The sequence below is a fragment of the Coregonus lavaretus genome (genome assembly GCF_964263955.1).
Source record: "Coregonus lavaretus genome assembly, chromosome: 21".
Classification (NCBI taxonomy): Eukaryota; Metazoa; Chordata; class Actinopteri; order Salmoniformes; family Salmonidae; genus Coregonus; species Coregonus lavaretus.
Genome location: NC_140008.1, coordinates 9,219,546 through 9,232,724, shown reverse-complemented (window position 1 = coordinate 9,232,724; position 13,179 = coordinate 9,219,546). Strand labels below are relative to the sequence as shown.

Sequence of the window (13,179 nt, the reverse complement as noted above, 5' to 3'; positions counted from 1 at the left end):
TTTTGCCCGCGAGGTGGGGGGGGGGGGGGGCAACTACATTTCGCTTAGGTTAGAATAGTAGAATACACAAGGTGCAATTTTGAAATGTGGTTGAAGATCAACAGTTTTTCTCTTGTTATGTCAGTCACTGATAGTCACTCAATCAGCCCATGTCAGCAACATATTTTTTATTGGTAAGTTAGTCTAGCGGCCAGCTATCTAAACTTAGTAATCATGGTCAAATTACCGGCTGCGGGCCCCCATTGATTTTGTTAGTCAGTCTCACCCAGATATCATATAAAAAATTGCAAACATTTCTCTCCACCCTATGGCAAAATGTGTAGAATTGCAACAAACTTGCTTTAAAACGGCAACATTTTCTCTACATCCCATGGCAAAATGTGTAGAATTGCACGAAATTAACTTTAAAACTCAATATTCTCTCCGCTGTCAAGAGGGGGGTCGCTAAATGCTCGCAGTGTGTGTGTGTGTGTGTAGGCAACTGTGGCCCCTCATGGTGAGTATAGATATTTTGTGGCCCCCACCCCTTCACAGTTGCCCATCCCTGATCTAGACAGTCGTTTCCCCACTGGACTCATTTACACAGCAATTAATTATAGGTCTGCTCTGGCCTTGTACATTAAAGCATGGTGGTTGCTAATTGCCCTGACAGTTTAAATAGTTGTTGGGGCCATGACACAGTCGACATAAGGTTGATGCTGTACAGTGCCTTGCAAAAGTATTCATCACCCTTGGCATTTTTTCCTATTTTGTTGCATTATAACCTGTAATTTAAATGGATTTCTATTTGGATTTCATGTAATGGACATACACAAAATAGTCCAAATTGGTGAAGTGAAATGAAAAAAATAATTTTTTTCAGAAATTCAATTTAAACGCTATGTCTGGCACAAACCCAACACCTCTCATCACCCCGAGAACACCATCCCTACAGTAAAGCATGGTTGTGGCAGCATCATGCTGTGGGGATGTTTTTCATCGGCAGGGACTGGGAAACTGTTCAGAATTGAAGGAATGATGGAAGGCGCTAAATACAGGATAATTCTTTAGGGAATCCTGTATCAGTCTTCCAGAGATTTGAGACTGGGATGGAGTTTCACCTTCCAGCAGGACAATGACCCTAAGCATACTGCTAAAGCAACACTTGAGTGGTTTAAGGGGAAACATTTAAATGTCTTGGAATGGCCTAGTCCAAGCCCAGACCTCAATCCAATTGAGAATCTGTGGTATGACTTAAAGATTGCTGTACACCAGCGGAACCCATCCAACTTGAAGGAGCTGGAGCAGTTTAGCCTTGAAGAATGGGCAAAAATCCCAGTGGCTAGATGTGCCAAGCTTATAGAGACATACCCCAAGAGACTTGCAGCTCTAATTGATGCAAAAGGTGGCTCTACAAAGTATTGACTTTGGGGGGGGTGAATAGTTATGCACGCTCAAGTTTTCTGTTTTTTTGTCTTATTTCTTGTTTGTTTCACAAGAAAAAATATTTTGCATCTTCAAAGTGGTAGGCCTGTTGTGTAAATCAAATGATACAAACCCCCCAAAAATCCATTTTAATTCCAGGTTGTAAGGCAACAAAATAGGAAAAATGCCAAGGGGGGTGAATACTTTCGCAAGCCACTGTATAACCTCAGTTCGATACAGTGCTGTCAAATATTTGGAGTTCTGATACTGCGCTGGGATCTGTTCCCTTGGTTGTGTTTTGTGGTCTTCATGGGTTCTTCTGATATCTCCACACAGGTCAGGAACTGTTTCTTTGTGGCTGTTTTTCTTTCTCTGACTTTGTATATGTACTTTCAAAGGTTTCAAATTAAGGTGCATCACTTCTGGTATTGTTATCACTGTTGAACCTCTGATTTACGGACTCTACGAGTTCATAGGTCTGCCTTTCGGGGTGTGTCAGGGGTCTATTTTCCCAGAAATCTGTTTAGGCCTAAGAAGCCACTTCTTCTCACGGTAGGTCTTTTCATGCGAAGACTGTCATGCTCCTCGACTGACTCCCTCACAGGTCTCCTCGACCAATTCCTTCAAAGGGCTCCTCGACCGAATCCCTCACATGGCTCCTCGACCGACTCCCTCACAGGGCCTCCTTTCTTCTCTCTCGCACAGTGACGTGCTTGTGCATACCTCTCTGGAACCAACAAAAGAAGAGAAATCCTATTGACGACTCCCTCTGACATTCACCCTTGTCTTTACAACATTTGGCGAGCGTTTGCAGAGTGGAACAGGCTTTGTCTTGAAGACCAGGGGAACAATGGCAGCGAGCATAATGTAATCTTGCCTAAGTGTACCGAGCAAGGGTGAGGTTGAGACTGATGTGTTGCCACTTGCCCCTCACCTCTGCAATATTTCATGTTTACGACTGCTTCAATAATGCTTGTTGTCAGTTAAGTCAGTCTAGTGTTAACCAGGTCTTTTGTGAGCGTGCACCAAAGCGTTTCAGTCATGCAAGGCATCCCTTACCTTGTTCCTCTCATTAAAGTGTTGACTTGGAGTTCTCATCCATACTCGCATCTTGCTCGTGTTCAGTGGGCACCAAGAAAGCATTCCGAAACGGAGAGATACTATTTCAACTACATATAAGAAACTCTTGTTTTCAGAAAACATTTTTCTACAGTTTGTCCTAATGAACACAACCCTGGTAGCTTGAAACCCCACAATGAGTGAAAGAGTGGCTTCAAAAAACGGGACATCAACCAGTAGAACGAATAGTGAGTTCTCAGTGGATCCACTGACCAGCTCATCATTTATGGATCAATTGACCTCTATTCTAGTTTAATTGACCAGGTGATTAGCTTGCTGTGCAACATACTGTATCTGAGTAGAGCTGTGCTGGACATCGCAACGCCTCATTGAGATCGCAACGTCGAAGCTCATGGGCTGCAAGCGTTATCGAGACTCTCTCTCTCACAGTGTCTCTTTGTCTCCCATTGAATGTCTCTGTGTTTTTTCTGAGCAGCATTGACAACTGGGACTAGACAGCACATGGATGTTTTTGTGTGCTGGCATGTGTGTGTGTGTGTGTGTGTGTGTGTGTGTTTCTCCTGGTTGTTCCACTGTGCTGTCTTTCCTTGGTCCCTGTCTGTCTCTTGACCAGTGATGTAAAATACTTAAGTAAAAATACTTTAAAGTACTACTTAAGTAGTTTTTTGGGGTATCTGTACTTTACTATTTATATTTTTGCCAACTTTTACTTTTACTTCACTACATTCCTAAATACATTTATACATTTTCCCTGACACCCAAAAGTACTTGTTACATTTTGACAGGAAAATGGTACAATTCACACACTTAACAAGAGAACAACCCTGGTCAACCCTACTGCCTCTGATCTGGCGGACTCACTAAACACAAATGCTTCGTTTGTAAATGATGTCTGAGTGTTGGAGTGTGCCCCTGGCTATCCGTAAAAAAAAGAAAACTAGAAAATATAAGACATTTGAAATGAGTTATACTTTTACTTTTACTTTTGATACTTAAGTATATTTGAACAATTCCATTTACTTTTGATACTTAAGTATATTTAAAAACAAATACTTTTAGATTTTTACTCAAGTAGTATTTTACTGGGTGGCTTTGACTTTTACTTGAGTCATTTTCTATTAAGGTATCTTTACTCAAGTATGACAATTGTATCTTTACTCAAGTATGACAATTTAGTACTTTTTCCACCACTGCTCTTGACTCACGAAAGGTATAATTTTACTACCTGAACTTTTGCCGAACATGTTGCTAGCTAGTCTACCCTCTCCTTTCACCATTGCCAGATCCTCACTCAGACAGGTGTGTTCCATAGCTGCCTGAACGTTCGCCTAACATGGACAGTCATATTTTACAGCTGCTGGAACTCTTGCCAAACAGGTAGCAGCCATATCCCAGTTGTCAGGGGAGGCCCGAGACGGCTTCATCTCTGCCTTGCATGTCAAGACCTTAGAGTGGATGTGGGAAGTGTGTGTGTGTGTTTGAGTGTGTGTGTGTGGAGGGGGAGACTGGTTGTGTCGGTTTGTCTGTGTGTATGTGCATGAGATGAGTGAGTGTGTGTGTGTCTGTGCTTACGTGTGCATGAGAGTGCAGGTGTGTGTGTGTGTGGATCCTTACTGTCAGCCCAATGCTCCGACCAGCTGTGCCTGAGTGAGACTGGATGGGGTCCAGTGGGTAGTAACTAAATGATCTGCTGGATATTCTCTGAGGAGAAGGCCTGCCTTTGTTATTCCGGACCTCTGGGTTTTCCTGAGCAAATTTATAGACCTCAATTAATGAGGTTATCATAGCAGGGTTCTGGGCCTCTCTCCCTCGCCTTTATGCACACATGTACATGAAAACACATGAACACACACACACACACACAAACCTCTGAGGCTACACACTTCTTTGGAGTGCTGCATCTTGAGTGCAGTGACATGTCACATGCCATATCCTGTAAAATAAAGGTCTTCATGTTAAGAAGTGTTTGCGTGTGAAGTGTGAGTGCCGGCTAGTGCACGTGTGTTAGTGTGTTAAGTGTGTTCCGTGGCTTGTTCTTGTCCTCCTGGGTAGCCAGCTGTCTTTCTGATTACCAATCGTCCTCCAGGTGTTGAGGCCACCAGCTGCAGATGATAGAGTGTTGACGGTGTGTTGAGCGGTGGAGAAAAAGAGGAGAGAATGGAGTAGAGAAGAGAAAGAGAGAATAACTGGTTCTGCAGATATTTGGAACGTGTTCAGACGAGCTGACAGGTTGAGAGTATGAACGGCAGTCGAGGGACTTTTTTTTTTTAAGGTGGCAGTGATTGTTCTGCAACTGACTTTGAAACAGGCTCCGGGGTAAAGTTTTGCCTAGGTACAGATCTAGGATCAGCATGCCCTCCTCCATACCTATCCTTAACCATTAGTGAGGGAAATGCAAAACTGACCCAAGATAAGTGACTAGGAACAACTTCACCCTATTCCATGAAACAGAGCTATGAGTTGGATGGTTCTAGCTATGTTTTCTGCTGAGTATTTGTTAAGTAGATTAAGATCTTCTTAGAACACAAGGGCTCTGGGTTGTTCTTGTTGGAATTGCTCTAAATTGTGCCCTCAGAGAAAATAAGTTGGTTCTAAGAGAAAATCAAGCCATGAATAAAATATAATGTATGTATTTGCTTCTTTCCTTCATTGTTCTTAATTAGCTTGAAATGGTAAAATCACAGGCATGTTTGTTTCTACCTGTTTACACATTGCTCTTAGTTTCAGTATAAAGTTTACTTTGATCATGTCAGTTGGAGGTTGGTTGTGTGTGTGTGTGTGTGTGTGTGTGTGTGTGTGTGTGTGTGTGTATTCCATGATTGGCTACATGCATCCTCCTTCATCGTCTCTCTCTCTCTCCTCTCTCTCTTCCTCTGTCAGTTCAGTTCCCGTTCTCTCTGTTAATCAGTCATTTATTCATTATAATTTCCTGCACCTAATTAGGACCAACCCGTGTCATCTCAGCTCAGGGTCCTGTTCATTAGGACACCATCAAGCAAGGTCTTATAATGTTTTGCAACGGAAAGCGAAAATGAGCGGTCCCATTCAAGTCCAGGTAGTCTCTCCCTGTTTTTTCCTATTAGGTGCCTAATGAACATGGCGCTGGTCTGTCCTGTTCCCTTCCTCTCACCCCTGCTGGTCCTTGAAGCTTTAAGGCAGCAGCTCCTGCTTTGATGTATTTACTTGTTGCCGTGGTGCCACAAACCCAGGTAATTAGGGATGCGTGTGGATCAATTAAGGTTGACCCTAGTAACTCGCAGTAACCGGCAGAGCCACAGGCAGGAGAAAAGGCTCTTTAGAAGCTAAGTAGTCAGTGATCGCACGGCTAGTTGGTCCATTTCCACTGATGTGTGAGAGCAGTGTCGGGCAGTGACTCTTCGCTGTGTCCCAAATGGCATTTTATTCCCTATGTAGTGAATTACTTTTGACCAGGGCCCATAGAGTTCTGGTCAAAAGTAGTAAACCATATAGGGAATAGGGTGCCACCTCCTTCTCCCTCCAGGTTTATGAGGACAAAGTGACCTACCTCGGCGGCCTCAACAATAATCACGTTACGACAAGGCTTAACAAACTTCCAACTTCAAAGCTGCATTCAATAATCTTAATGTTGCATGTGTTGCTGGGTTTGTGTGCATACAGTGTGTGTTGTCATTTATGTGCTGCCGTGTGTGCACCATTACGTTACACTGCCTCTCATGTCCCACATAAAGGCTCTCTGTTGGATAGGCAGCAGGTATAGAAGCACATAGCTATGAATGGAGATGTTAGATAAACAACTAGAAGAAGTGTAATTTATTAACAATGCTCTGACATTTTGTTTTTAGGGGCACACACTGAGCGAATCCTAATTATACACACAGAACCTAATGAGATATTTCTCATTACAATCAAAACAATAGCAGATTAAGTGGCAATTCTGTGTGGCCTGGGTGGACTAGTGGTCAGTGTCAGAGTGGGTTCGAATCCAACCCACTACCTACGTTACACTCTTCTCCTATCTCTTCTCTGTTCAATAAAGAATACTCAAATCACACCATGACCAAATGTATACATGGCATAAAGGCAATTAAGTGTGCAAGATATGACCATGTAATTATAAATATACTGTCCGTATGTGTATACATTTGTAACATTTGTAAAAAAAAAAAAAAAAAAAAAAAAGTAATATCAATGTAATGATGTGATTGTTTGTTTAAATTATCTATTGTTTTTGCTCTTTTTCAGGCGACGTTCATGAATCCAAAACCGACCCACAAGTGAGCTGAAGGTGTTGAAGTCTCTCTAGTGCTGTAAGTGTTAAGGCTATTCTAACTTCTACTCTGTAAGACATTCTTTTATAGCGATAGTTCACTTTTTTTTAAAGTTAAGCTTATTCTGGATATTGTAGAATAACCAGCTAATGAATTTAAAAAACGGTTTGGAGGAATTGACAAGGCCAAGGTTGAAAAAAAGCAGAAAATGTTAAAACGTGTACTTTCACTTTAAAGCATGGAATTCATGGTGCATATGTTATGTCACAAAGGAACGTACCTGTCTTGTATGAATGGTCATGTCAGTGGTGCACACGCCTTTTTATTTCTGCGTGTTGTCACATTTCTGGTGAACAAACTGTACCTGACTTTGTACGTGTCCGTTAGTTCGCCTTCATCGTTCATACAGAGTGCTTTTGATAGCAAACAACCACTCTGGTCAGGGTGTTTCTCTGTATTCGCTCTATATGAGCTTTCAGTACAGTGTAGAAAGGCTTCTTTTAAAGACATACAGGCAGGCAACACTCCAGGAACCTGTCAGCTCTACGCTACAGTATGCCTTTAAATGGACTTTCTGTCTACGTTACAGTATGCCTTTTAATTGACTTTCTGTCTACCCGACAGTATGCCTTTTAATTGACTTTCTCTCTGTCTACATTACAATATGCCTTTTAATTGACTTTCTCTCTGTCTACATTACAATATGCCTTTTAATTTACTTTCTCTCTGTCTACATTACAATATGCCTTTTAATTGACTTTCTCTCTGTCTACGTTACAGAATGGCTTTTAATTGACTTTCTCTCTGTCTACATTACAATATGCCTTTTAATTGACTTTCTCTCTGTCTACATTACAATATGCCTTTTAATTTATGCCTTAGACCTGAGACCTGAGACCTTAGACCTGAGTGGCGCAGTGGTCTAAGGCACTGCATCGCAGTGCTAACTGTGCCACTAGAGATCCTGGTTCGAATCCAGGCTCTGTCGCAGCCGGCCGCGACCGGGAGACTCATGGGCGGCGCACAATTGGCCCAGCGTCGTCTAGGGTAGGGGAGGGAATGGCCGGCAGGGATGTAGCTCAGTTGATAGAGCATGGCGTTTGCAACGCCAGGGTTGTGGGTTCGATTCCCACGGGGGGCCAGTATAAAAAAATAAAAAATATGTAATCACTAACTGTAAGTCGCTCTGGATAAGAGCGTCTGCTAAATGACTAAAATGTAAATGTAAATGTAATTGACTTTCTCTCTGTCTACATTACAATATGCCTTTTAATTGACTTTCTCTCTGTCTACGTTACAGTATGGCTTTTAATTGACTTTCTCTCTGTCTACATTACAATATGCCTTTTAATTGACTTTCTCTCTGGCTACGTTACATTATCCTTTTAATGGACTTTCTCTCTTTTCGTAATAAAGATATACATTGGGGAAAAAAAGTATTTAGTCAGCCACCAATTGTGCAAGTTCTCCCACTTAAAAAGACGAGAGAGGCCTGTAATTTTCATCATAGGTACACATCAACTATGACAGACAAAATGAGAAAAAAAATCACATTGTAGGATTTTTAATGAATTTATTAGCAAATTATGGTGGAAAATAAGTATTTGGTCACCTACAAACAAGCAAGATTTCTGGCTCTCACAGACCTGTAACTTCTTCTTTAAGAGGCTCCTCTGTCCTCCACTCGTTACCTGTATTAATGGCACCTGTTTGAACTTGTTATCAGTATAAAAGACACCTGTCCACAACCTCAAACAGTCACACTCCAAACTCCACTATGGCCAAGACCAAAGAGCTGTCAAAGGACACCAGAAACAAAATTGTAGACCTGCACCAGGCTGGGAAGACTGAATCTGCAATAGGTAAGCAGCTTGGTTTGAAGAAATCAACTGTGGGAGCAATTATTAGGAAATGGAAGACATACAAGACCACTGATAATCTCCCTCGATCTGGGGCTCCACGCAAGATCTCACCCCGTGGGGTCAAAATGATCACAAGAACGGTGAGCAAAAATCCCAGAACCACACGGGGGGACCTAGTGAATGACCTGCAGAGAGCTGGGACCAAAGTAACAAAGCCTACCATCAGTAACACACTACGCCGCCAGGGACTCAAATCCTGCAGTGCCAGACGTGTCCCCCTGCTTAAGCCAGTACATGTCCAGGCCCGTCTGAAGTTTGCTAGAGTGCATTTGGATGATCCAGAAGAAGATTGGGAGAATGTCATATGGTCAGATGAAACCAAAATAGAACATTTTGGTAAAAACTCAACTCGTCGTGTTTGGAGGACAAAGAATGCTGAGTTGCATCCAAAGAACACCATACCTACTGTGAAGCATGGGGGTGGAAACATCATGCTTTGGGGCTATTTTTCTGCAAAGGGACCAGGACGACTGATCCATGTAAAGGAAAGAATGAATGGGGCCATGTATCGTGAGATTTTGAGTGAAAACCTCCATCCATCAGCAAGGGCATTGAAGATGAAACGTGGCTGGGTCTTTCAGCATGCCAATGATCCCAAACACACCGCCCGGGCAACGAAGGAGTGGCTTCGTAAGTAGCATTTCAAGGTCCTGGAGTGGCCTAGCCAGTCTCCAGATCTCAACCCCATAGAAAATCTTTGGAGGGAGTTGAAAGTCCGTGTTGCCCAGCGACAGCCCCAAAACATCACTGCTCTAGAGGAGATCTGCATGGAGGAATGGGCCAAAATACCAGCAACAGTGTGTGAAAACCTTGTGAAGACTTACAGAAAACGTTTGACCTGTGTCATTGCCAACAAAGTGTATATAACAAAGTATTGAGAAACTTTTGTTATTGACCAAATACTTATTTTCCACCATAATTTGCAAATAAATTTATAAAAAATCCTACAATGTGATTTTCTGGATTTTTTTTCTCATTTTGTCTGTCATAGTTGACGTGTACCTATGATGAAAATTACAGGCCTCTCTCATCTTTTTAAGTGGGAGAACTTGCACAATTGGTGGCTGACTAAATACTTGTTTCCCCCACTGTATCTAGACTCAAATGTCACTGTAGGTACACAAGCCTAAAATTAAGCCGTCAATATTGAAGTCCTATAGATTGAAATGGTTTTACCAACGAGAGAAATATATCAAATGTAGAGCTGGGAAAAGTTAAAGAAAAGGCCATATGGTTCATCCCAGTTTTAAAGTAATAATAGTTGTCTTCTTTGTGGCCCTGGTGCCATGTCAGAGGGGGAGGGACTTTACGCTATAGGTCATCAGTTAGCTGATCCTCATTGGCCTCTAGCCCTCATCGTGGGAAGGCTTTAATGATTTACTGTTTGGGGATAGGCTACACGTGTCCACTTTGTTGGCCAGGGCAGGGAGGTCTGTTTCAAAGTCTTTGTTGTTTACGAGGTGTGCACTCCATACTACTTAACTCATTAATTGAAATCACTTAAATAAAGCTAAAGTCAACTCTATTTCTTCCAATTTGGCTGCAGAGCCCGTGTCACTATCCCACCCAAGGTCCATATGGTTCTGTTTTGAACGCGCTCATTGGTTGCAGATGGCGAGCCTATAGGTTGGGCCTGGGATGTGGTTCCTCAGAGACAGCGAGAGAATCCACCAGCCTCATCCCACAGCGTCTTCGCAAAACCACCAGCTCTATCCCTCTTTCACTTATATTAGCCTTGAAATGGGGCCTGTTCTAAATATGATCTCCTTCTAGTTTATCCCTCTGGTTATGTAGGAGTGGAGAGAAGAAAGGAGCCACGCGGCTTAGTCACTTTTTCCCTCTCTCGGCCTCCAAACCACAAGCGAGGGCAGCTTCCTCGGGATGAGTTCTTTTGTCTCTTCTATTACCACTGTGGCTTTAAGGAGATCCTCCTTCCATGAGGTCATGCAGTGAGACCGTATCTCTGATACAAGGAGAGAGGGAGAGAAAGAGGGAGAGATAGAAAGAAAGGGAGGTGGGGGGAGAGAGAAAGAGTAATAGTGGAGTGGAGAGTTGGAGGCCTCTGTTTCTTACACTACAGAGTAAAGATGTACTGTGAGTGTTCGTGGCACGAAGTATGTTGTGGTGCTCACTGCCATGTCAATCATCATCATCATAGTCATTATCATCACCGTCTTCGTCATCATCATCATCACCATCATCATCATCATCACCATCGTCAACATTGTCATAATTGTCATAATCATCAACATCATCATCATCATCATCATCATCATCATCATCATCATCATCATCATTCCTATCCTCAATCATGACTGACATCCTTCAAACACCTGATTTTGATTTTCCCATGATGTCAATCAAAGAGGCACTGAGTTTGAAGGTAGGCCTTGAAATACATCCATAGGGACACCTCCAATTGACTCAAATGATGTCAATTAGCCTATCAGAAGCTTCTAAAGCCATGACATAATTTTCTGGAATTTTCCAAGCTGTTTAAAGGCACAGTCAACTTCTGACCCACTGGAATTGTGATACAGTGAATTATAAGTGAAATAATCTGTCTGTAAACAATTGTTGGAAAAATTACTTGTGTCATGCACAAAGTAGATGTCCTAACTGACTTGCCAAAACTATAGTTCGTTAACAAGAAATGTATGGAGTGGTTGAAAAACGAGTTTTAATGACTCCAACCTAAGTGTATGTAAACTTCCGACTTCAACTGTATATATATATATATATATATATATATATATATATATATATATATATATATATATATATATATATTTATTTATAAACTGGGTGCTTCGAGCCTTGAATGCTGATTGGCTGACAGCCGTGGTATATCAGACTGTATACCACAGGTATGACAAAATATTTATTGTTACTGCTCTAATTACGTTGGTAACCAGTTTATAATAGCAATAAGGCACCTCTGGGATTTGTGGCTCAATCAGTTATAGAACCAAGTGCTCTATATGGCAGCGAAGTATGGGGTCCGCTCTCTAATAATGAATTTCTCTCTGTCTCTCTCTCTCTCTCTCTGTCTCTCTCTCTCTGTCTCTCTCTCTGTCTCTCTCTCTGTCTCTCTCTCTCTCTCTCTCTCTCTCTCTCTCTCTCTCTCTCTCTCTCTCTCTCTCTCTCTCTCTCTCTCTCTGTCTCTGTCTCTCTCTCTCTGTCTCTCTCTCTCTGTCTCTCTCTCTGTGTCTCTCTCTCTCTCTCTCGCTCTCTCGCTCTCTCTCTCTGTCTCTCTCTCTCTCGTCCTTTTTTGTCTCCCTCTCTCTATATCTCTCGTCATTTTTATCTTTGTACTGTGTCATCAAATACTTTGTGAAAAGTCTGTCCCTCTCTATCCCCATTCATGTTTTACCTTTGCATTTTGCTGACTGTTGATCATGCGGGTCCTTGCTCTTTAGCCCTGATGCAGTGAAAATAGAGTAATCTAAGGACAGAAAAGGAATATACTGTAGCTATTTGGTTAACTATTTAGCAGTTTTATGGCTAGGGGGTAGAAGCTGTTCAGGAGCCTTTTGGTCCCAAACTTAGCGCTCTGGTACGGCTTGCCGTGCGGTAGCAGAGAGAGCAGTCTATGACTTGGGTGACTGGAGTCTTTGACAATTTTTAGGGCCTTCCTCTGACACCCCCTTGTATAGAGGTCCTGGATGGCAGGGAACTCAGCCCCAGTGATGTACTGGGCCTTATGCACTACCCTCTGTAGCGCCTTGGGGTCAGATACCAAGCAGTTGCCATACCAAGTGGTGGTGCAGCCAGTCAAGATGCTCTCAATGGTGCAGCTGTATAACTTTTTGAGGATCTGAGGGCTCATGCCAAAATCGTTTCAGCCTCCTGAGGGGGAAGAGGCGTTGTTGTGCCCTGTTCATAACTGTGTTGGTGTGTTTGGACCATGATAGGTCCTTAGTGATGTAGACACAGAGGAACTAGAAGCTTTCAACCCGCTCCACTACAGCCCTGTCGATGTGAATGGGGGCGTGTTCGGCCCTCCGTTTCCTGTAGTCCACAATCATCTCCTTTGTCTTGATAACATTGAGGGAGAGGTTGTTGTCCTGGCACCCCACTGCCAGGTCTCTGACCTCCTCCCTATAGGCTGTCTCATCGTTATCTGTGATCAGTCCTACCACTGTTGTGTTGTCAGAAAACGTAATGATGGTGTTGGAGTCGTGCTTTGCCACGCAGTCGTGGGTGAACAGGGAGTACAGGAGGGGACAAAGCACACAGCCCTGAGGCACCACAGTGTTGGGGGTCAGCGTGGCGGATGTGTTGTTGCCTACCCTCACCACCTGGGGGCGTCCCGTCAGGAAGTCCAGGATCCAGATGTCAGAGTGAGGTGTTCAGTCCCAGGGACCTTAGCTTAGTGATTAGCTTGGAGGGCACTATGGTGTTGAACGCTGCTGAGCTGAAGTCAATGAACAGCATTCTCACAGTTGGGAAAGGGCAGTGTGGAGTGCAATAGAGATTCCATCATCTGTGGATCTGTTTGTGCGGTATGCGAATTGGAGTGG

General features: G+C 42.9%; 1 protein-coding gene across 1 annotated transcript in view; it reads left to right on the top strand.

Annotated features, from left to right (window-relative positions):
- LOC311148474 (transcription factor SOX-6-like) overlaps positions 1-13,179 on the top strand; it is a 145,288-nt gene that overhangs the window by 16,893 nt on the left and 115,216 nt on the right. The window contains exon 2 of the mRNA XM_084185450.1: positions 6,709-6,773. The gene's annotated coding sequence lies outside the window, so the exon portion shown is untranslated. The remainder of the gene's footprint in view (positions 1-6,708; positions 6,774-13,179) is intronic.